The sequence below is a fragment of the Lonchura striata genome, chromosome 5 (genome assembly GCF_046129695.1).
Source record: "Lonchura striata isolate bLonStr1 chromosome 5, bLonStr1.mat, whole genome shotgun sequence".
Classification (NCBI taxonomy): domain Eukaryota; kingdom Metazoa; phylum Chordata; class Aves; order Passeriformes; family Estrildidae; genus Lonchura; species Lonchura striata.
In genome coordinates, this window is record NC_134607.1 from 2,422,611 (window position 1) to 2,447,347 (window position 24,737).

Consider the following 24,737-nt stretch of genomic DNA (forward strand, 5'->3'; position numbering starts at 1 on the left):
GTGAATTTGAGATAAACTTTAGCCAGGACCTCTCATGTTTCTAGGCAATTAGATTTTCTGCTCCTGAAATGGTAATTACTGCAACAAGGTCAGAAGACCTCTACTTACAAGTTAGTAATCTATAGAATACAAGTTGCTGACTTAGTAGAATTAAACATTCCCTAAAAACATGTAATTATTTTTGCTAAGAAATATAATTAACTGCCTCCTTACCATGCACTAAACTCATTGGTCTAAGCTACCTGGAAGTATCACACTTAAATATTAGGATCAGAAATCATATTTTACGGCCTTCCCTGTACATGCAATTTGACAAGCAAGGACAGAAAGGGGGGGTTGTTTGTTTTGATTTGTTTGGGGTTTTTAAAAAACACATACAGTACACTTACACCTACTTTAACCCTAATGAAACTATAAAAATAAAGAGTTTTCAGTTTGCAAAAAAAGGTGCTGCTTTAAAAGAGGCACATGAGATCAGGTTAGACAATGGAGAAGGTGAGAGTTTTTCTTTGGTTTGCAAAGGTTTCACTAATCTTATTAAGGGTTTAGAAAAGAAAGCACAGCAGAGCAGCCAAGCTTACCCATGATTTTCAGCAATCTGGATACCTGTTATGTGACCTTATACAGCTCTCAAACACACAGATCACTCAAATGCAGAATTCCTAAACATAATAATGTGAAATGAATGCTTAAATTGCGTCAACTAACCTCACAAAGAGTAGTCTTTTCTACCCTGCTGCCACTTTTCAGGAAAAGCAAAGCTTTTTATGCCATTTTAAATTAATTCCTGACCAAAATACAAGTAGGTCAGCCATCTACTCTGCAACCTAAATTGGACTGAAGTTCAAGGAAAGTGGGACAAGAGGCCCCATGAGCTGACAGCTCTTGCTCGCACCATCACCATTGTGTTTTTGCAGTTAATAAAGCTGTGCCATCACTGACTGGAGAGCAGTGAAACAGAAGCATATAACCTGCACAAGGGGAACAATCAGAAGGCAGAAAAAAGAAAGGTAGATAACCCCAACCAAGTTCAATTTATTGCTCTCTCAAGGGCAGAGTCTGAAAAACACTATGGCACTTTTCATAATCACACTCTTTAGCATCACAATTCAAGTCAAGAGCATTTCAGCTGAGAACACCTGTGAAACTTAAGTACAAACATTTCTCACTTCGGGTTCTGAAGGCTTAAAGCCTTAATATATAAACATTATGAGAAAAAGTAAGCCCACCTCTAGAAAATCTCCTAAACCCACAAAGCTAATGCCCCCTCTAGTAATAAAACAGTACCATACCACGGTTTGGTCATTTCATAACTCCTTGGTCATTTCAAGCTGTCTGGAGAAGAGGAGAATTTGCTCTAAACCCACGAAGAGAACCCCTCCAGAAACTGCAGCCATGAGCTCATTAACACTTGCTGCTAATAAAGGCAGCTCAACAGCTGAAGAGTCATGGCTCAGACCACAGCTGTTTTGTTTTGTCCTTACTCCTAAAGCTTAAGGGTACAGAGCACATGAAAGAATAACTTGAAAAAATATTTTTAAAATATCCTTTGAAGTATCTACTAAGGTTATCTTAGAACAGGCAAAGTCATGTTTAAGAAAGATTTGTAATTTAAAAAGATAAGACTAAAGGCACAAGGAGAGATCGTGAGTATAGCTATAAGGGTTTTCTTGTCACTAAGTATTATTAACTTATTAGGTACAATATCTGCAGGGTACACACAGAAATACTCCTAAGGTGGTTTCTTTCCTTCCTTTTGTGTTTAACTTGAAATTCACTTCATATTGAAAAAATCTTTGCAATTGATCTCTGAAAGACAAAAGAACTGCTTCACCAAGGCAAAATATCTAGTTGATGCATCAGCCACCCAAAATTATAAAAATAGACAATACACTTAAAACCAGCTATATTTTACATCTAAAAAATAGCATTAGTAAAGAATGTGCTATGTAGAGTATTCAAAAGCTTAATAACCTTGATTCATTAGACAACATGCATTTATTCTCTATCTTGTGATTTATGAAACTGAAATGTCCAACTCTTGGCACCTTCCAACAAATTGCCTACCTTTTTCCATTATAAGAGCTATGAAGAACTTCAACATTCATTATATTTCATGGATAAACAGTTTCTTATCTACTTTATGTTTGCCACACTATCTTAAAAAGCCTGTAGCCATAATTCCAGCTGAAAATGCAAATTTCAGACCAAGGAAGGCTAATGTTTATTGACCCTGTCATGGACCAGTGACACTTTAGCACTGGAAATTCTACTCATTTGAGTCTGACAATTGATGATCTAGTTAACTGTGACAGAGGGCAGTCTAGCAGACTTGGTTTCATCAGGAAAAAAAATCCTTTACTTTTCAGGTCCACAGAAGATAAAATTTAGATCTGTTTGCATTTTTAATGACAGATTTTAATTGGGAAGTCAACACAATAACTGAAGAAATTGGGAAAGGATGAGGATTATGGTGAGGGTCACAGGATCCTGAAAACAAGTCCTGGGAACAGATGAGGTTAGACTACTCAATATTTCTTCAAAGAGTGTTTAACAGCCACACTTTTCTACAGTAATCAGATCCCACAAGAAATACTTCAGCTGAATATTTGTCAAGTTCTAATGCTCACAGAACTGGGAGCAGCCTGACCTCTCTAGCCCAATCTTTCATGGGAAGGGAGCCTCGCTGAGATTACACAGCACCCTGGCCAGTCACAGCTTCAAAGTGTTCAGTGTGGGGACTCTACAATCAATTATCCACCAATTCACAAGGCATCACTTTCAGTTTCTGAAAGACAAAAGCTAGAGTGGCATTCTAATGGCCAGTTACATTTCATTTGCTTTTTTACCGTCTGCACACACACAACTGTAGTCCATTTTTCTTTTTTCTTACGCTGAAGTACAAGTCTACACAGATTAATCTTGCAACCAAAGCCATTCACTAATCCTTTAAATATGAATTCTAATATGTGAAGAAAAATTTCATGGTATTGGTACAACACAAAAAGTTCACACTATACTTAATTCATGTAATGACATAGGTCTTTCACTATGGTCCATTTTGAATGACATAAGTTGCAGATATTCAAATATTTAAGCTAGAAAAGAGACTAATTTGGTACACACATACTCAACAATTAGTCTTTGTCCTGGCCATTGCATGTCCTGTTATAACTACCTGCTCCTTATCATATGAACATGTTTTTACTGTAGCATCCACTGACATGAGATAAAGCTCTAAATCCAAACTTTCAGACTTTAATTTCTAGCACTGACACCTAAAACTCCATTCAAAGGCAGGCAGCTGTTCTTCCAGAAATATTTGTGTGTCTATTCTTATTGATACACAAATTGAAGGATTTTAATAACACCAAACCAGTCTAGACAACATTTTGTTAGAACTAACATCCACCTGCAGTTCAGCTGTAAGAACTTTTTCTAAAAGAAGATACAGTAGTTGCCACACAAATCTTCTCTTGGTCTTCACTCTGAGGCTCTCAGTAATGATGCCTGGTACCAACTGGAACAATTCAGAACTGCTGCATAACTGTTATGCAATATCAGAAGAGTCCTACAGTTTTTTCAAAGTTCTCCCTGGAAGCTTGTATGATAATATATGAACTATATCCCTACAACATTCACCAAATAAAGAAGTTTCTAAAGATAGCCTTTTCCACCTAAAAATAATGCAGCAATAAAGAAGGCCATTTGAACAGGTTTAGTGCTGGCTCACAGCTGTGACTAAGTCTTCGCAAAATTAGCTTTAACTAACTCCAACTGACAATCAAAATGTATCATCACTGCCCATTTTCTTGTGTCTGGAAGGGTAAAAATCAATGGAAGACAGCACCACCATAAACACCTTGAAAAAAGTTCCTTCTAATGTCACTGATACAAAGTAAACAGGACACAATTACGCAAGAAGGGTTCTTTTAGCTATGAGAAAAACTTCTGGCTCAAGGGATCCAATATTTCCAAATACAAAGCTAGCACTTCTGCCTATAAGATGAAAGCACTGAAAGCTTATCCAAATTTTGAAAACCTCTAAATTCTTATTTTACGGTCCTCCAGTTAGGGCATTTCAATAGTAATATTCCAGAATATATTCAATGATTTCAGGATTTGGAGGCAAGTTACTTCTGTACGGCTTATTCAGCTTAACACAGATAATCAGTAATTCTGTATTGAGCTCTGAATTCCAGACAAAACCAGAAGAAATCAAGTAACAAATTGTTAAATTAATTTTCAAATACCTAACTTCTTGCTTGAATATTCAAGTTCAGCAGCCTAGCTTTAGACAGAACTCCAAGCTGTTGCATTTTCATTTTATATATTTGACATATATATCTGCCAAATCCCTACTTGCACTTGTCTTTCACCTGATATGATTTTTTTTCCCCCCTTAGGACAGAAAAACAACTGGGAAACAAGATATAAATGTCTTTTTAAGCTGATGTGGTTGGACTTACAGGAGCTCCTTCAGTATTCACAGCCACACAAATTCCAATGGCAAAGCCTAGGTGCAATATGCTATTCTTTGCACATTCCAATAATTCTCTTGAGCCGTTTCAGCTGCATAACTAGAGAAAGTAGCTCAAATTTAATTCATTCTGGGAAGCAATGTGGAGATTCCTGGAGGATTGCAACAACAGTTGACAAAGCAATTTAACAAGACCTGCAGTTCTACATTGCTTATTTCTCCCCATTTTTAGGGTTGAATACTGCACAAGTTAATTGGTATTGCATTACAAAGAGTGTTTCACAAGATTTTCATAAAAGGTTTTTTTTCCTGAAATGAGATTACATAACTTTCTTCTGTAACTATTCAGTGCAATAAAAAAGTTGAAGGATTCATGTGATACATTTTTCCTTGGCAAATTCAAAACATATTTTGAGAAGTGTGTTTATAAAATCTTCAGCTTTAAAAAGTCAATTTGCACAACAGATTTTGATGGTATTTTTCCTACCTAATAAATTGCATTCCAGTGAGTATGCTAGATAAAGTATATGCTTTACACAGCCATGGAAATTAAAAAAACCCCAAACACATTAAACTTCAAAACTGAAATACTAACATCATTCACAACCCAGACAAATCATATCAAAAGTTATTATACTGGGAGAGCAATATTCACTCAGAAAACACAGTATTTTATCCATATGTATGAAATAATTCACATGTGAAATAAATACTGCAAATGCAGAAAATAAAACACAAACCAAATGAAATACCTTTAGATGTACTCGAAAACTTCCAAACCTGTTCATTTCCTTCCTGCTGTGCAAAAAGATACTTTTGCAGTGGCATAAAAAGTTTTAAAATTATTACTGTAAAACTAGTAATTTTGTTCAACAACACATTAATTACATGCTACATTTAGCTAATTACACAAAGTGTTTCTGCAATGCCTAACAACAAGTAGAAACAAAGGTGCTTCCTATCCAGCCTCTTTTGCAAGAAAGGGGAGGAGGGATAAAGGGGAGATCTCCAATCACAGTTTTAGTTTCTGTACAGGGCTAGTAAAAAAGCCCAGCTAAGTGGATCTCTGTAGAAACAGAAACAACATCCGAGTTTATCAGACTAATCAAAGTCTAAGCATAGAAACTACAGGTTATCTTGCACAGCCCAAAATAAATTCAGAATCACTGTATGATACTTATTCATCTATTTGCGTTTATCAGTTATGGATCTGTTTGTTCTGATCTGACAAGGATTAACACTGCACAACACAGATTTTACTCATGGCACCACACACCACGGGATTTACATTCTACCTATGGAATAGCCTATGCTAAAACAAGAGCTAAATTTGCAGTCATTTGATACAGACTAAACCCACAGGTTATTCTCTGATCTAGGGATGCAACAAGCCAAAGCAGAAGCAGCTGCCTATATACTACTTTGGACAAAGAATTCTTTAGCCAAATTCAAAGCAATTTTAAGATCAAATCTCATTTCAAATAAATTTTAAGATTCACATACAGATCACTTAAAACTATATGGAGTGTCCTTTAATTTCTTCAAATTTGTGTGTATGAACATAACTAATAGATTTGGTCCTAGCTCAATGAACAGACAAGACATTCATGATATCCCAGGCACCTTTACCAGTGCACACAACAACTAAACATAGAAAACCACAAAATGGTCTGCAATACTGTTCTAAGATGTTCTCTGCTAGCCAATCTATGCACCTACCTAAAGAAAAATCTGGTGGTATAGCAGTTCACTCCGAATAGCCAAGAAAGCAGACTGGACAGTATCACAGAACAAAAGTAACCCAACTAAATCTACTCCTCGAATTCCAAAATTCTAAAAAAAAAACCAAAACCAAACCAATCAACCCCCCAAAAAAAAAATCCAACAACCAACAAAACCCAAACAAAAACCACCAAATGAACAAAAAAAAAAAAATCCCTCACAAAACAAAAAAGCACAAAAAACAAACACCCAAAACCATAAATCCAAAGATGTTTCAATAAGGTAGGGAAGCAATTTTTCAGGAAATGCTATCAGGAAATTATAGCAATGGCATGGGGTTTTTGTACACCTAGATTTTACCCTGGGAGAAAGAAAAAAAAATGAAAGAAGATATTAACACTATAAAAACAGCACTTGATTCTTTCCACAAAATTGCATCAACTTTGGAAATCAAATATTGAACTGAAATTCAAAGCTACTTCTTCAAAATTTTGTGTGTTAACAGATTAATCTAAATAATCTCCTAGGAGTTTCAAAACAATTATTTAGCATTCCCCTTTTTTTCTGCAAATACGTAACATTCATTACATAAGAATAAAATATCAGCATTAAACCTTAGAAACACCTACATGATTTACAAATTAATATTCTAGAAGTAAAAAGGCAATGACTTATGGCTCCTTTCCACTTGGAACTTGTTTAACTTTAAAAAGTATTTCAATTGTCTTCTGGTACTTCCACTCCAGACTACTTTAAGCAGAAAAAAATCAAGAAAAACACCCAGAAGTTTACCTTTAAACTGATAAATTTTATATAATTTTATACTTCTTTTCTATTCACCCATGTATTTAAAATTGATAAAATTCAAGAAACAAGTTCAAGCATATCTGCAATTCCCTTAACTGTAGACAGTGTAGGGGTAGAGTGTGAGTGAAGAAGTGTCACATCTTTCTCAGTGTTATTTCAGCAGCTCAGGTAGCACAGCTTCAGCTGCCAGGGCAAACAGCAATGTTCCATTTATATCCATCCATTCCATTTCCCTTCCTTTATTACAACTGACCACTTCTGGCATGCATTTGATTATAAAAGCACTGATACAGAGACCTGTTTACATTCAACATTCACTTTGCAGGTCAACTTTACAGAAATTATCCACTGCACTCCACAGCTCAATACATAAGCTGATCACTTTGTTATGGCATAAATTCATTCCACCGACAGTGACTGATACTGTTTGTGCCACATCCCCAGTCATCCCTCCTGACCCATCCCTATGCCATCAGTTCTGTTTGGGAAGTCAGGTACTAAGCTTTATCCAGCTGAAAATGACTCTGCAGAAATAAGAAGTTTCTTGCTGGACCGGAGAACCGACCCCAGACAAGCACAGCCAGATAAACACAACCACCACAGGGCAGGTAGCAAGAACAGATAGCTGAGCACCAGTGAAAAACTTTGATTTCCTGTTTTAGTCACAACACAACACAGACTATCACTGGTTTTGAAGTAACTTATCACTGCGAGTAGAAGCAGCAACAAACTTTGGAGCCAGTTTAGTAAGCTACAAGATGTTATGCTAATACAAAGAATAGGCAAGTACACAGACCACACACAAGATACCCTTCAGAGAAAGGCTGGCACCCTGAAAGAAAGGCAAAAAGATTTTTTCATTGCTTATGTATAAGCAGCAGGCATACAAGTAAGAGATTATATTATTGCCTTTGGGAACATAAATCAAGGCCATTTAATAACACTGAAACTTCACTGTACATGTCACACAGCTAAAGAGCTTGTATGTGGTTACGTAGGGAGAGAGGACTGGTCAGTAAAGGAGTGGTGACACTTCTGCAATAATATTCATTACTCATTTGAAATATTAGCTACTTTAAAGAACAATTAACACTCCACAGAGTCTTTGCACCACATGAGCACTAAGTGGTATCTACCAGAGGCCACTAATGCACACTACACAACAGAGCACACACAGCTCCTTCTGCAACAAGCTGCTGTGGGAAGGAGAATTTTTGTGGGGTCCTTTGGTCCCACCCAGGTGTGTTGCATGTTTCACTTTCCCAACTCCAAAATTTGTATGGGATTTATAGGTGACAGTGTCCTAACTCGAACAGCATACTGAATTCACCATGAAGGAACTCCATGCATCCACACTTCAAAAGAGAATGGATGACAGAACTAGAAGTCATCCTGTCCTGAGAAGCTCAGCTTCAGCAATCTGCTAAAATAATATTACTTCAGTATTATTTTAATATTACTACATAATATTAGAATAACAGATAATCACTCAAGACTTTTTTTAATAGCTGTCCCCAAAGCCACATTAAAAGAAGAAAACCACATTACCTGCAAAAACACCTCTAAGTGCAGTGGAAAAGAAGGGAAGTTCACAGTAACAAATATAACAAAAGCTAGAAATGATGGAAGATAGCAGAATGAACACAGAAATAGTTGTATTGGTAGGCTGCAAATACATTTAAAGCTCCTTTATTATCCTTACTGTAACAACCTTCACAACAATGCTATCACTCAATGTAGTAACAAGGCAGAAGACGAATAATCTTATTTGACTGGTATGATTATTAGCCCTTAAATTAGAAATTAAAAGGACTTAGAAGCCCAAACCAGGTTTTGTTCAAGAATTTTAAAATACAATTTGGGATGCTTTAGCAAGCCCAGCACAAAGAATCACCCTGACAATACCCAGGCACTCCCTCCTTCATCCCCCTGAAGGGTGCCTTTCCACCCATCCCTGGAAAATTACCTGAGGTGGTACAGAATAACCTCCAGGTCCTGGCCATGCCCCTCCTACCTATTCCATAAATTAACCTGTCCTGGCCAGAACCAGAATAAGTAAATTAAAACAGAACAAGAGAGATTCCATCTGAGTGTACCAAGTTGATAATTATTACATAGTAAAAAGAAAGATACTATACAACCAAATCCTTAGCATCACTTTCTTTTTTATGAGGACCCCATCCTGAGTGATGGTTTAGTTATTCTGATTAAGATACAGAATAATACAAGCTCAGTCTGATGTTACATTTATTTTAAACCCTGAAAAGACAGAGTCAAGAAATATTACAAAACTGGATGCGTTAATCAAGGTACTGCTAAGCTATTTATCATTATTATTGGCAACCTGTGAACAGATCAGGAATCATGATTGATCTACTGCCCAAATTTAAAAAAAGCCTGAGGAAATATCCTATCTGGACCATTTGCTGAAATGAGCACAACCTAAAGATCCTAATTTGCAATTCACATTGGACTGTATCAAGACAAAGGTTAATTTCCCTATCTCATAAACATAAACTAATATTTTAAGCATCAGGTTTGAGGAATTCTGAAATGAAGCAGAACACTCAGTTGAATGTGCTCAATGAAATTTAGGATATAAATAAAGTGCTGTTAGGCAGGAAGCTAGAAGTATATATTATCTGACTACACACCAGAGAGATTACCCTGTTAGAGGCAACAGGGCTAATTAGCTAACTGGGCACCTACGAGGGTTGTGGTAGACTCTACATCTATTTTATCTAAAGGGGAAATTTTCTTTGTGGAGGTATCAAATTCCAAGAGGGATTCATTCTAAGTCCTATAGACAATCTTTTTCAGAAAAGATCAGATGATTACAAATGGTTCTTTCCTGGACTAAAATCTATTAATCATTCTTCTACATTTCTTATGCATACTATTAGCAATTGGATAATCAACCTAATTACATATTTTAAGAGCAGCAGCAATTAAAATCTGTTTAATCAAATAATAATATCTTAAAATGTCTACAGAATGCTAATGCATGATCCACCTACCAAAACTGCCTATTCATTAAAGCCATCTCCAACACTTGCTCCTGAGGATACAGCAAATTTGCAGTCCATGGAGGACCCCAGAGTGGAGCCACGAAAGCCCAAGGGGGACTGTGACTCCTGATGGAGCAGGCTGATCCTGAAAGACTGACTCCCTGGAAAGAACCCACACCAGAGCAGTTTGTGAAGAACTGCAGCCTGAGAGAATTCACGTTGGAGAACTTTGTGAAGAGCTGTCTTCTGTGGGAGGAGAGAAAGAGTGTGAGGAGCAAAGAGTAGCTGAGATAAACATGTGAAGAACTGACTGCAACCCCCATTCCCTGTCACTCTGTGCCACTCAGGCAGAAAAACCAGGGGTGAAGTTGAGCCTGTGAAAAAGGGAAGGGTTGGTTGAAGGTGTTTTAAGAATTGGGTTTATTTCTCACTATCCTACTCTGACTTGATTTGCAATGAGTTAATGTCCCTGAATCAAGTATATTTTGCCCATGATCTTAACTCTGTCTCTCCTTACCTCAACTTGTGAGTCTCTTGTTATTGTTTCTCTGCCCAGTCCATCAATGACACAGTAACAGAATAAAACCTTTTTTCATTTAACTTCCCATTCAGAACTTAAGACAGCATAGAAGTGTGCTTTGGGAAGTGGCACTATGAATCAAAAGTTATTGGCAAAAGTTATTCTTTATCCATATGTGCTGGCTGTTACTACTTTCAGTTGCACCAGCTTTCAGAAACAATAAAAAGCTCACCTTTCAGAGCCCTAACATAATAATCAGTGAGAAGGCAATACTCCCAGGTGTGGCTGTTAACAGTTTCTAAGAATTTAACTGCCCAAAAGAGGAAAAGCTAATTAATCAATTTATTTCTATCTGTATCTGAATGACACTAGACTGACAGCATTCTTTATATAAAACTCTCTAACACACAAAAACTTATGAAAAGCTGTGTAAAGGAAATGGTTACCCAGTTTATCCTATATAAAGCATTTGGAATGGAACCATAACCTCACGCAACACAGCAAGAACATAGAAGTAATTTCCTTCAAATGAATTCCCTCTAGACCTTAAAGCAAGCTGTACAGCAGCACCTAGAAATTAAGCACAATTACATGTTGACCAGATATCAGATTACTTTGAGTGCTTAGATTATTTCAGGTAATTGAAAAAGTAGTTTTGAAGCTGTTATCTTTAACTATTAAGGGACAAAGTGAACTTGAAGTCTTTGGAAAAAATGTTTCTGAGAATATTATTCAAGGACCGTGGAAGTAAGCATGCCTACAAGTTGGAGTTGCATACATGTGGTTCCATTAAATACAGAGAGTTCATTTAAGAGATCTGTAGCTGTTTATCTATTTATCATTCCTCCTAAAAAGAAAGCACCATTGTTCCACTCAGCAAAGAGGTAGATATCTGTCAAATTGCCAAGAAAGCCTCAATTAAGGGAGAGGATGAGAGGTTTAAATCAAACCAAAACCATGTCCTGCTTGTCCTATGACTCACTACAGATTATTTATTAAAATCTGTACTTCACATTACCCCTTTTAAAAAGGGCATATTAAGCATATTCACTCTGCACCTTTTATTTAACCCATTAAGTCAGAAATTAGGAAAAAACCCAGCTCATTATATTCTTTGTCATATTAAAGTTAATCAAGTATGGCTGTGCATCTGCTAAAGAAAATATTAAAACAAATTCTTATTTCGATATTCAGCTACTACTGCTATGCCAGGTAAGAAGTTCTGTGCAAGCTGGTTTTGTAACCCAAAACCCCAGCTGTGAAATGTCAGGCACAAAAACTCTGCTAGGCCTTTTGGAGCCCAGTCCACATACACATTGTTTTGCTACAATCACCATGTGGCAATAGATTTACCTGGTATGTGGGAGAGATTAATGCACAATCATACATGAATGTCAGACTTATGAGTCCTGTTTGTGCTACTCATGCACAAAGACACAATAAAATAAGACAGAAAGAATATCACACTGCTGCAACAAGGACTTCAGGATGAACAGTACAGTGACCAAGGTCAGCCAGTTTTATTAGGAGCAAATGACTTACTATTTTATATCAAAAGCTAAGAGCTTGCAAGTACAGCAGGATTCCATGATGCATTAATCACAACAGGCATAAGAAGATACTTAGAACATACTTCCACATCCACAGTGTCACTTAAAGTCTGAGTGGTGCCCATTTTCAGGGCATATACTATGTTACATTTACAAGTTTATGTGAAAAGATGACATAAAGTGCAACCTTTTTGGTTTCAGTAAAATTCTGCCAAATAAATATTTAATAATACCATACAGACCATTTGCACCATTTCTGTTGTTTATAGTGTAGCCTGGTTTGTCATTCACTGCTCTAGGGCATGTGATATAAGGCAAAGAAGGTTGTTAAAAATTTTTGGTTTATAGATGCCTTGGAATTAGTTCTTAAAGCAGAGTCCTACACAAGCAGAAAGGATTAGCAATATGCACTGGCCCAAAGCCAAACAGTTCGAGGTAAAGGTTTCCAATACTATCAAAATATTTACAATACCTTGTGTAAATCAGACCAGTTTTAAAATATTTGCATAATCTAAAAATTTCAACCAAACCACCTTACTTAAAGCCTGAGAGACATTTTGTTTTTGCCTTGGAGCTCATTACTCTTCAGTGTTACAATAGCCCTGTTAGTTCTACCCCTATTTACTAATTAGGGCTGGGAACCTCCTCAAATATTGACACATCCTGTCCACCAAGATCCACAGGACTCTTAACAAGTGCACCAGTGACGCAAGCAGGGCAGATTCTAGACCAACACCATTACAGAAACCATTTGGATTATCCCCCTCCCTTTAGCAAGGATAACTTAAAGGATAACACATAAAGAAACAACATGCAAGTCTCGTGACAAACTGGACCATGGAGACTGTGAACCAGCCCCAGAGTACAGCAGCTGTTTCACTGTGCACTCCAGGCTATTCTTCTCAACCCACGAAGCCAACCAGCCATGCAACATTCATATTAAATACAGCATTCTATTCAGTCACAGAACACTTAGCTTGGTTTATCTCAGCACAGTTACAGCACTCTTTTAGTTACTACTTCTTCCTTTTCATCTCCTGGGAATAGTTCATCGTTACATTAAGTCAAAAAATCAGTATCTGGGTTTAACTGAAAGGAACACTGTCACCTCCTGAAATTCTGGGGATTATGACAGAATCTGAATTAAATCCCATGTTACAAAGAAGTTGTTAATCTCACAGACTAGTCTTAAATTCAAGCATTAGACACTTCATTCCAGGCCTCAGGCAATGAGAGTCTAAGAACTAAAAAGGCACTCATGTATTAGTTTATATGGATGTTTTAAAAAATACATTTAAAAAAAAAAAAAAAAGAACCAAAAACCACCTTTAGTCTGCATCTACACGTCTCCTGGCTAAATGCATGAGAAGATGCAGTTTTTCCAGGAGCTGCTTCACTAAGAAAACCAGGCACCAACTCAGAAAAAGAAAGCTACCTTTTAACTACTTTGTATTACATTACAACACAGATTTGTACAAGCACAGGCAACTTTTGACTGGCAGCACTGCTAACCGTTTCATCCAATTCCTGCAATAAGCACGGAATTTTCTTAGCCTTCATTTATTTATAGGCTACCCATTCAACCCACAGTCACCTCCAGGCTCATTTTAACCCCAACAGGGAAGCACAAAATTGACATATGGACATCTTTAAGCACGTAGCTCGCTCAGCTCCAGAACTGGAAAATGTGTCCATATGCTCCACAGACAGACCACAAGAACAAAACTTCTCATTCCCAACCCTAAATCATCCATACATGTCACCTGGCAAAAGTAACAGGTTCACTGAATTCAGACCAACGTTCAAGTGGCTTGTCACAAGAAAAGAAACAGACATCTACCCACTAGAAAGATATATCATCTAGGTATTTTCTGAAAGCACTGTTTAAAAACATTCATAGATGACAATCAAAAAGCCATTTTATTATGATGGTATTTGAAAAGCATAAAAAATTAAAAAGTGGTCCATATTTGCAAACTGTTTCCCAAAGGGAGTTTGGAGCTCTTGGGCACAGAACAGTCCCAGCAAGGTGACGCCTGCACACCTCTTCTGCTCACCACACTGGAGCTGTGGTGTACAGGGATCAGGGATCTCCAAGATGCTGCTGCTCTGTGCTCAACAGACATGCTCCTTATGCTAATATGTGCTCCTGTTTAAGCTGATTCAGCCATAATTGGCAGAATATAACTACTATCTTTGAAGGCAAATTGCAAGTTTGACAAAATACAATTTCAGGCAGGTACAGGTATAAAACAGCCAGCAGATAAGCATTAGGTGTTAATAACCTTAATAGTAAAGAATGCAATTAACAATTTTGACCACCTGAAACACAGCTGGCAAACTCTTAGTTTGAGAATGATCCTTTTGTTACATTAAACCAGAATGAAAACTCAGTTGCTTACATAATGAAGCCTTTACTATGGCTCTTATAATAATGCACTACAATTGTTTTAAACTTTTAAAAGCAGGGGAAAGGTTTCTGGCTTTAAAGAAGAGCTGAACAGATGCTGGCATTAAATCCAAATTACCAGAAGGGAACCCCTCACCCACTCCCCAACAGCAAGAGAGAACAGTATCGTAGAAACCTTTGAGATCGTGGAGCACAACAGAAACAAAAGTGCCTAGCACAGCCACGGCTCGTTTTTTTGCCCTAGTCTGTGTCAAATGATCAAACTTACACAAACAGGTACAGGAAACATAAGGAGTGGTGAACTAGTTTTAAATTATCCTAGCTAATCTACGATTTTAATCAAGAAATTCAAGCGTTTAAAACCACAAGACTGCATTTAGTTTTCAAAATGTTCAATTTTACAAAAGACAGGATACAGCACTTGCATCTTTCTGGCCTCCTTTAGTGCTCAGGCAAAAGGATGACTAAATCTATCAGCTTCTGAGTCACTCCAAGCAGAGACAGCTGAGAAGGACGGATAGAGTGAGCCAGGCAGACACTGTACACATGCTGCTCTTCCTAACCAGGTAGCCTCAGTGCACATAAAGAGATGTCTGTCTCTCACACAGACGTTTCACTCTGGGCCCTGAGATTCTTTCCATAGGCCAAAAAAGGGAAAGTCAAGATAGAAGGAGGCAACGGCAAGACCAGGAAGGCTGAGTGAGCTGGGTCATTACCAGTACTTGGGAGGGCCTGGGCTGCCTAAAACCTCACTCTCCCCCGCAGAAACATCTCCCACCAAATCAGCATCGTTACCTGCTATCATCCGTGGCGCCGGGTTTCAAAGCCGCGAGGAAAAACCCAGCTGCTCAAGTTTTTAGGAGTCCATCCTCGCCTTCTCTTCCTCCCCAAAGCCAAGCCGCCGCCACACCGAGTGGGTCACTAAACTTCCCCGAGCAGGGAGCTCTCCCCTCCTACAGGAACCGAGCCAGTGGCGTCATCCCTCGCCAGCCCCAGCCCTGCCCTTCCCCGCCCGGCGCCGTGCAAGGAGAGCTTCACCTTCCCCGCGCCCGCCGCAGCGCCGCGGGGTGAGCCCCGCTCCCAGCGGGCTCCCGGGGGTCGCACCCGGCCCGGCCCGGCCCGCGCCTCCGGCCCGCCCGCCGCACCGGCGGCGCCCCCCGCCCGGACCCACCGCCCGCCATTGCCCAACGGCTCCGACGGGGATCCCTCCCGGCCGCCGACTCCAGCCTCTCCCGAAGGCAGGGCCGCGGGGCGCGGGGCGAGCCTCACCTGCAGCGCCGGGACCTGCCGGCCGCCCGTGCCCGGCGGGGGTGGGGGTGACGAGACGGCGAGAGCGCGGCGGAACCGACCCGAGCCCTGCGCTCCGCTCGGCGCCGCCGCCCCCGCCCGCCTCTGGCGCCCGCCCCGCCGCCTCCCCATTGGCCGAGAGCGCGGGCAAGCTCCCGCTCCGCCGCCGCCTATTGGCTCTCCGCCACTGCCAATCAACTCCGCTTCCCCGTCGGGGGCGGCGAGGGCCGGTGTGCGCGCGCCCGGGGCCGGCGCGCGCTCCCCGGCGGACGTCGGGCACAGCCAGAGCCGCGCGCGCGGCACCGGCCGGGGGGCACCCCGGGGGGCTCCGACCGCCCCCGCACCGGGCTCACCCCGGGGGGCTCCACCGCCCCCGCACCGGGATCACCCCGGGGGGCTCCGACCGCCCCCGCACCGGGATCCCCCCGGGGGGCTCCGACCGCTCCCGCACCGGGATCCCCCCGGGGGGCTCCGACCGCCCCCGCACCGGGCTCACCCCGGGGGGCTCCACCGCTCCCGGCTCGGGATCACCCCGGGGGGCTCCACCGCCCCCGCACCGGGATCCCCCCGGGGGGCTCCGGCCGCCCCCGCACCGGGGTCATCCCGGGGGTCTCCACCGCCCCAAGCCCCTGCCCGGGCTCACCCCGGGGGGCTCCGACCGCCCCCGCACCGGGCTCACCCCGGGGGGCTCCGACCGCTCCCGGCTCGGGATCCCCCCGGGGGGCTCCGACCGCCCCCGCACCGGGATCCCCCCGGGGGGCTCCGACCGCCCCCGCACCGGGATCCCCCCGGGGGGCTCCGACCGCTCCCGGCTCGGGATCCCCCCGGGGGGCTCCGACCGCTCCCGGCTCGGGATCCCCCCGGGGGGCTCCGACCGCCCCCGCACCGGGATCCCCCCGGGGGGCTCCACCGCCCCCGCACCGGGATCCCCCCGGGGGGCTCCACCGCCCCCGCACCGGGATCCCCCCGGGGGGCTCCACCGCCCCCGCACCGGGGTCATCCCGGGGGGCTCCACCGCCCCCAGCCCCGGCCCGGGCTCACCCCGGGGCGGCGGCTGGCCGGCCCGCCCGGCCGCAGCGCCAGCCAGGTGTCCGAGTGTAGGAAGCCGTGACAGGAGCACTGCGGAACGCGGCAGGGCGCGGCGGGAATACCGCTGCCTCCGCGTCCCGTTTGCACGGCGGGGCACGGTGAATAAGCAGATGTTGTTTCCCGAAGCGAAAAGTGAGCGAGTTGACAGATCCCGGGAAGCGCCGCGGACTTTTCCGCGCCCGGCAGCGGTGCAGGCGCCGGGAGCGCCCGCTCGGGGCCGGGCCGGGCTCGCAGCTGTCCCGGGCACGGGCTCAAGGACAGCGGCCGCCTCTGACTCGGCACGGTTTGGTTACACCGCCCTGTATCAGAAGTGTTACTCGCGCCTTCGCCTATCTTCCGGATTTATTTGTTTTAGACGGAGAACTATTTCAAGTTCCAAGCAGCAGCCACCACGGTGACCTTCCTTCGTCCCTTCAGCCTCTGCCTTCTCCGCCGCTAGTTTCTGCATTTCCCTCCCATCTGCCCTTCTCATCAGTGCTGTGCCTCCGGCGCTGTCCCCGGGGACAGCCTGGTTTGAGGGCAAGAAGAGCTCTGGATCACTGGGCAGGGCTGCAAAACAGCCCTAAGAGTACTTTCCTCTTGGCCGTGTTTCTTATGCAAGTCTGCATATAATCAGATCGACGCCAAGTCTTCCTGTACTCTTTCACTCAGTCTGTGACTCATTAACTTTAGTTCACTTAGATTAGTTGAGTAGGATTTTAAGACCATAGCACTGGGATAAAATTTATCTTCTGAATGTCCTTGACAAATAGATTTGAATTAATCGCTATTAACATTACTGTGAAATTTGGCCAGGTTGGTAAGCTTCCTAAGATTGAACGTGGTTTCTCCCTTCCCTAGTCTGCCTTTCTTCACTCTCATGTGTTGAAAGTTAACAGTTCACATTTGAGAGGAGAAATCTTGTAATTTATTGTTCCTTACACTTCTGACCAGAGCTGTGCTTTAGTTTTCTACAGTCTCTCTCATTAATGTGAGATCAAGCTTTCTTTACAGCACACTACAGCGGACATATACAATAACAAATACAGCTTTTTCTGTAAGGAATTAAGCTTCCGTTTTGCCTAGAGCATTGTAAAAGCTGAAATTCTTCCATGCCAGAACACTTAGATTTTCTTCAATCTAACATCAAAACAGTCATTCATCTCTGTTTGCTCAAATAATGCTCAAACTTGTTCAAAGATGGAAGAAACAGAACAGGAATTCAGAGTAAATCATAGAGCAGAGCTCATACTGCGATGAAAGGGAATTCCAGTTTGGCAGAGGGCAGAACCTGCAGCCTGGGGTGGACTGGCACAGAAAATCCCCAACTATTCCACACAGAGTTCAGTGAATGCCACCACCTTGTGCCCCAAAATCACTCCAGCGTGCACAAACCCAGTGCTGATTGCATCTATGCCACTCCCTGTGAAAACCAGAGCCCACGTTCCTACTTAGGCCAGTTTGGGGACAATTACTGGAAAAGGAGTAAGAAATGTATCTTCAAGTCCTGAGTCTGGAGGCACAAACTATCAGGCAGACTTTTAACAATGAAGAAAATATTCTTCAAATCAGCTATTCCCATGCATTAATTTATCAGCCTACTTACAGGTAGGCTAATGTACTGCTTATATATATATATATATATAAACATGTAATTATATATATTACATTATAATATGTACATAGAAATTGTATACAATTTATTACTCATTTACATATATTTTACTGTGTTTCCATATATACACTTACTATACTTTTTATATATATAAAACATATAATAACTAATATATAATACACAATTGATATATAGTATATATTATACACACACACACACACATATAGGTACAATAAATTTAGCCCTTGTGTCATAGTGGAAAGGCAGTGTGTTATTTTGGGAGTCACCTTCATAAGGAATTTCAACTGGCTTCCAAGGGAATGGAGATTGATCAGAAATGAGGAATTTACACAACATTTTTGCATAAACGACTGGACTCAGATATGAGTACAACCTGAGAAATAACAATTGTGTTTTTCAGTGTTTCACTTAAACACCTTTATGATTCAACTAGCATCTTTATAACTGCTATGAAACATATTTATAAATGCTATGAAATAATATTTTTGAAAATAAAAAAATCAAGACTATTAGCTGTAAAAAATAAAGCTTACCGAAAAGCAATTTTTATGAACATCTTAATTTAATATTTGGAAATTTCTCAAGGCGCCACTTTAGGGAATAGTATTTTTGAGCCTGCTGAATATTCTTCTCTGCTTGCAAGATGTTTTCTGTCCTTTTGACACTTAAATGAAAAATGCCTGGACACCTTTGGAAGCCAGTAAGACAATAAATGTTATGAGAGTTTTGAAAATACATTTTTAACTGCCAAGTTTTTACCCCATTCCAAGTGTAGTAGTTGAAACAATTTGGAAGCAACATTATTAGAATCACCTTAGTGTACTTTTGGAATCAACACTATTGCTCTTCCAGTGAAGAAAGCAGAATTTGTCTGCACTGTACATGCAGGTACATTAATTTGACTGCATTACTTACAGTAATACAGTTTAATGGCTGTATAAATATATAGAGGGCTTGAGGCTACACGCACTGAATAAATACATATATGCACTTGAAAAACTGCTTGAGGAAATATACCTCAAAGATTAATAAAGTACAATTTCTTTAAATTGATCAAATGTAAATTGGCTTTATGTATATTCAAAGATTAACTTTTTCTCATAGTGAATTAAAAGAGATTAGTGTTCTAATTTTATCTATCATCAGTGATGCAAGATGCCAGCAAGATGACACTATTATGATGCCATAAATAATTTACTTATGTAGAAAATCACACTTTACCATATTTATCTATTAATCATTTTGATTTTAGTACTTTGATATTTTTTCCTAGGTATTAAAAAGCAGCTGTTCTCTGTACATTTTCAGTTATCTTAAAAATGTAACATCCAGTGAAAGATTACCCTTATCTTTTTCCTTGGAAGAACAGCTGACAGTCTCTCCAGCCCCACTGGTGAACATTTGATTCAGACTGTTAGGAACAGGACAGGAAGTTTGTGAGGGGAAAAAAAAAAAATCCTCTCATTTTAGATAAGTATCCCACGGTTATTTTTACTTTTAACACAATCTATTTTTAAATACGCTTCTTGCTTCTTCTGCTGTCCTCAGAAATTCCATGTGTCCTTTCAGGCACTAGTACTTTCCCTGTAAAGAAATTCTGTCTCTTGCCTTCACTCAGAACAAATTTTGTGTTTCTTGACTGCTGCCGTAACATTTCAGAATTCTCTTCAAACTCCATCTCTCTTGCTAAGAAACTTCATGTGTTAGAATCTTTATTTACACTTTAAATGTTAATTTAAACCCTGAACCATATTTTGATTGCAAACTTAATGCTGTTAGTGACTATATATGCCAACCAGTGACAACTAATCTCAGATTATTAAATTTCATTCCACTTAATCAACTTCACTGTTTCACTGCCCAACTTTCATTGGGAAAGAACCTTTCAAATAAAAGCCAAATTCTTGTCTGAAGTATTTTTTGTTGTCTCCTTATTTTTCATGAGTGTTTTTAATTACTATTTGATACTGTCCAAACTTTTCTATTTTACAATTGTCTATTGCTACTTCAAATGTGAATTATTTGCTTTTAATAGATACGAAATTGAAGAATAATTAAGGCATACAAGACTTTCTGTCAATAGCAAAGGGATCTATACGATCATCATTACTGGGAAAGTTTAAGTATGGAGAGCTTGCCTAGGCTTTGATGGCAACTTAAAAAAGGTGGAAAAACCTAGAATCTAGCCCACACAACTTCCTGCAATTTAGTATAAAACAACCAATTTTTCCAAGATATTCATTTATGCTCCTTTTTCCTCTTAATTGTGTCATTTTAAACAAAATTGTGGCTAAAGTCAGCTTTTCCCAGCTATCCACATTTGTTTTCTGCAGAGAAAAACAGAGTTCTTCTTCAGAGAAGACAGGAATGATGTTTCTGTTTGTTTTGTTGGCTTTTTTTTTTTTTTAAGAAGCCATGCATGTCAGTATAAATGGATACCTCAGCACCACAGGGCACAAAGTCCTTCCCACTGACCCAAAGGCTGGAGTGAACTCCTGCCATAAAGCAGGCACAGAATGTCAGCTCCCTTTTGTAATTTCCATCCAAGCCAACTGAACAGCAACTGCTTGAGAGACAGCACCAGTTTATGGTGCCACAGTAAAGCCCTTCCTTTACCACAGATAAATGAGCTCTGCCTGACATGTTCTGCTGATGAAATGCAGGGTTATATATCTTCTGTGAATTGTCTATTGTTTTGCTGAGTTTATAGCAGGAAGTGAATCAGGAGACAGGGACATTTTAGGCAGAAGTCCTATTGTAAAGCCAACAGTAATGAAGTAGCTTTAGGAATAATACTGTTTCTTTTATACTAATTAAGTTTCTCAAGCCATTCTCTGGGAATCTTATTAATTCCTTCCATGTCAAAGAATTAATAGGGAGAAAGGTTAGTGCCCAGGAAGCAAGCCCCACTATTCAACTCTTAACAATAAACTCCTTCTATGCTGATGCCATTGTAACAATTCCTGTAGCTGTTTAGAGCTTGTCCATTTAATTCTCCATACAATACTGTCCTTATGCCAAGGAGCACTGGAGCATATGAAGAACAGTATTTTAGGACTGAGACACACATTTATTATCAGCTCTGCCTGGCAAGTTATTATACTAGCTAAAGTCAGAACTTTTGAGAACTGTTATTTCTGATTTATTTTGCTCCCCTGAAAGCCAAAACAGTTTCTTTGTGAGATACATTTGGAGGATGACTGGCCCAAGGCCACAGTTAGTTACTCAGAACTAAGTGCTTGTCTGCTTGCAGTCACTAAGATTTAAGTCCTCTCTGTCAGAGCTGAAACAGGCTTTAACCTTTTGGAGAATCAGACTCCAGCAAAAAGAGCTACCTTACCTCTGAATGAGAGCATCCACATGAGGTGTGCCATCTTTTACTACACCCATCAGCATCACTCCTGTAATCAATTCTGAACTCCTGCCTCAAGCTGGGAGCACATCTCCCTCATCACCTCAGTTCCAGCTCCTAGCAGAGAATGCTCCAGGCTCTCAGCAGCCTGGGCAACACTTGGTACCATTAGTTCTGTCCTACTACAGCCAGAGATTTAGTTAAAGATGCAGAAGTGAAAAGGTGAAGATTTTATCTCTGAGTAAGCAATTAAAGTTTCCCTTTCAGTTTCTCTTCCTCATAACTCGATTTTCACCTTTACCTTTCAAGACCAGGCACAAACCAGCATCTCTAACATAACATCCACATATCATCCTCTTCCTCCTCCCACTATTAGCTAGGACTGCTTTTGTTTCCTTGGCACCCTCCAAATCTGCAGAAAAGCTGCTTTATCCACACTCATTCCAACTAACACAGACTTACTCAAATTCCTTCAGAGAATTTTTCAACAAGACTTAAAAACAGACATTACGTAGCAACACAGCTTCCTAATTCTGAGTTTCTCAAGAACATTTTGCTGACGTACACGAGGCCCCAAGTTCTGCACAGAAAAGGAAGAATTGCTGCTCACTTAAGAGATTTTTTTTTTCCTGGGGCTTGTGTTGTGGTTTTAAGCCCAGCTGGAAATTAAACACCACCCAGTCACTCGCTTAGCTCCCTCTCTTCCCCTTCCCACACTTGTGGAGTGAGGAAGAGAATTGAAGTAGAACTTGTATGTTGAGATAAAAATAGTTTAATAATTGGAAGTAAAATAAAATGCAATAATAATAAGTAGTAGTAGTAATAATAACAATAACAATAGGGAAAAAATCACAACTGCTCACCATCTGCAGACCCAAACCCAAATCAGACCTGTTGAGTAACTCCCCCAGTTTAGAGACTGGCTATGACACTCCATGGTGAGGAATATCCTGGTCAGTTCAGGTCACCTGTCCCAGCTGTGCTCCTTCTCTCTTCCTTTCGTGCATCTCCTCATGGCAGAGCATGAGACAATACAAAAAATAGTCCAGCACCTAGGATAAACACAACTTAGTAAAAACCCAAAACATCAGTGACATAGCAACACCATTCTTATTCCAAATCCAAAACACAGCACTGCAACAGGTACTGAGAATAAATTAACTATCCCAGTAGAAACCAGGACAGTTTAGTAATGATAATCAGAAAACCAATCTTAGTATATTAGAATTCCATGTTGTTTCAATTTTTGATCCTTAAAACTCTCTTTACATACATATGTTTTTCATGTTAAAAGTAAAAATATAATTAGGCCTTCAAACTTCAACCTCTGCAAAAAGCCTGTCAAGAAAAGGAAATGAGGAGAAAGCAGACTGATGTATATAATCACCAGACTATTGTTTTTAAAAAGAAAATGGAATGATATCGGGAAGAGGGTCATTGCATTTGCAGTGTCTTTGAATTCTTGTTCTTGAAAGAGAACATTGCATAATTAAATTCATGTTTAGGTCAGCAAGATAAATTACTAGTAACACACTAGTTGGAGATATAACTAAAGTGTGGTATCAACATTTGAAATCTTAATTCTGAGATTATTTACGACATAGTCAAAGATTCTTATCAGGTTTTCATTTTCCTTTTTTCCCCCAGTAATATTTCAATGCTTTTATTTTGAGGTAATACTGATGATTTACTCAATATTTTGCAAATATGTTTCATCCTCAGGGGTTTGAAATATGCTTTCCCAATACTACACTGGGCCAGAGAGAAGGATTTACATGTTTAGAACTGACAGGTCTGCTACAAAAACATTTTCCGTATAAAATACTTATTTACAAATACTTTATTTTACTTAATGTGTCTGCTATACACTGGGACAGAAATCTTTGAAAGCAACAGCAAGATTTCCAGTCCTGACTTTTGAAATATTGAATCCTGAGGATGAAAGCTTAAATGAGCTGACTCTTTCTAAGGCAGCAGACACCCCCTAAACAATTACATAAGAATTTCCAGTATATTAGTATATTACATTTATATTAGTAATTTTACAGACAGTGTCATTACTATTTTGTGTCTAAGCTCTGGAGGCCCTGATTCAACTCACTGCCTACCTGTAATAACACCACTGCCAACAGAGTACCACCAACAAACCAGTTTGAAAAACAAAGATTATTTAGCTGCTATTATCAGTATTGGATCATTGTGAAACCACACCTAAAAGTATCCCCTGGATTCAGTCTCCATAGCCTTCCACAACAATAAATCCTAAAAACCCAGATCTGGTTTTGCTATCATGTTAAGCCTTCCTAGAAAGGAGTGCTACAGGTGCAATACAAGAATACCACAACACATCCTCTGTCCCAGCCACTACAGAAATAAATCACAAGCAGTGAGAGAAAGCTGCATTTTCCTTCCATCACAGCACCCTTGTTATGTTATATAATCATATGTAATGGAATCATACTATAAAATACTATTTACTACAGGCCCACAGACCCCAGGGCTGTTACTACTTCCCACTTTATCCCTAACAGGCACTTAGGGGTAAAACCGGAAACATCTGCCCACTAAACATCAGTAATTAAAACAACACTATGATGATTATGATGATTAACATATCTGACTACACCTCTACTTAAGAGCAGCTTGTCTGTCAAGGCTCAAATATACAAGACTCACAGTTAGGAATTGAGAAAAAACAAATCAACCCTCCACCACCACCACCACCACCACACCCCACACCAAAAAACCCAAACAGAAATCCCCAACCCCAAAATATGAGACCTGGAATTTAGGTGAGCTTTACCATCCTGCAGTGATCATCTTACCTTTCACTTATTTATTACAGGAGTCAGCTAGAATATGCTTTAGTAGAGGCCAATGAGAAGATTCGAAGCTGA

At 40.4% G+C, this 24,737-nt stretch overlaps 1 protein-coding gene across 3 annotated transcripts in view; it reads right to left on the reverse strand.

Moving 5' to 3' along the window:
* PACSIN2 (protein kinase C and casein kinase substrate in neurons 2) overlaps positions 1-15,884 on the reverse strand; it is a 51,650-nt gene extending 35,766 nt beyond the window's left edge. For 2 of the 3 annotated variants that reach the window (XM_021535492.3, XM_021535490.3), the window contains exon 1: positions 15,767-15,884. The gene's annotated coding sequence lies outside the window, so the exon portion shown is untranslated. Of the gene's footprint in view, positions 1-15,292; positions 15,451-15,766 lie in introns of all 3 variants that reach the window. The other variant, XM_077783193.1, reaches the window with a different exon arrangement.
* Positions 15,885-24,737: the final 8,853 nt, after the last annotated feature.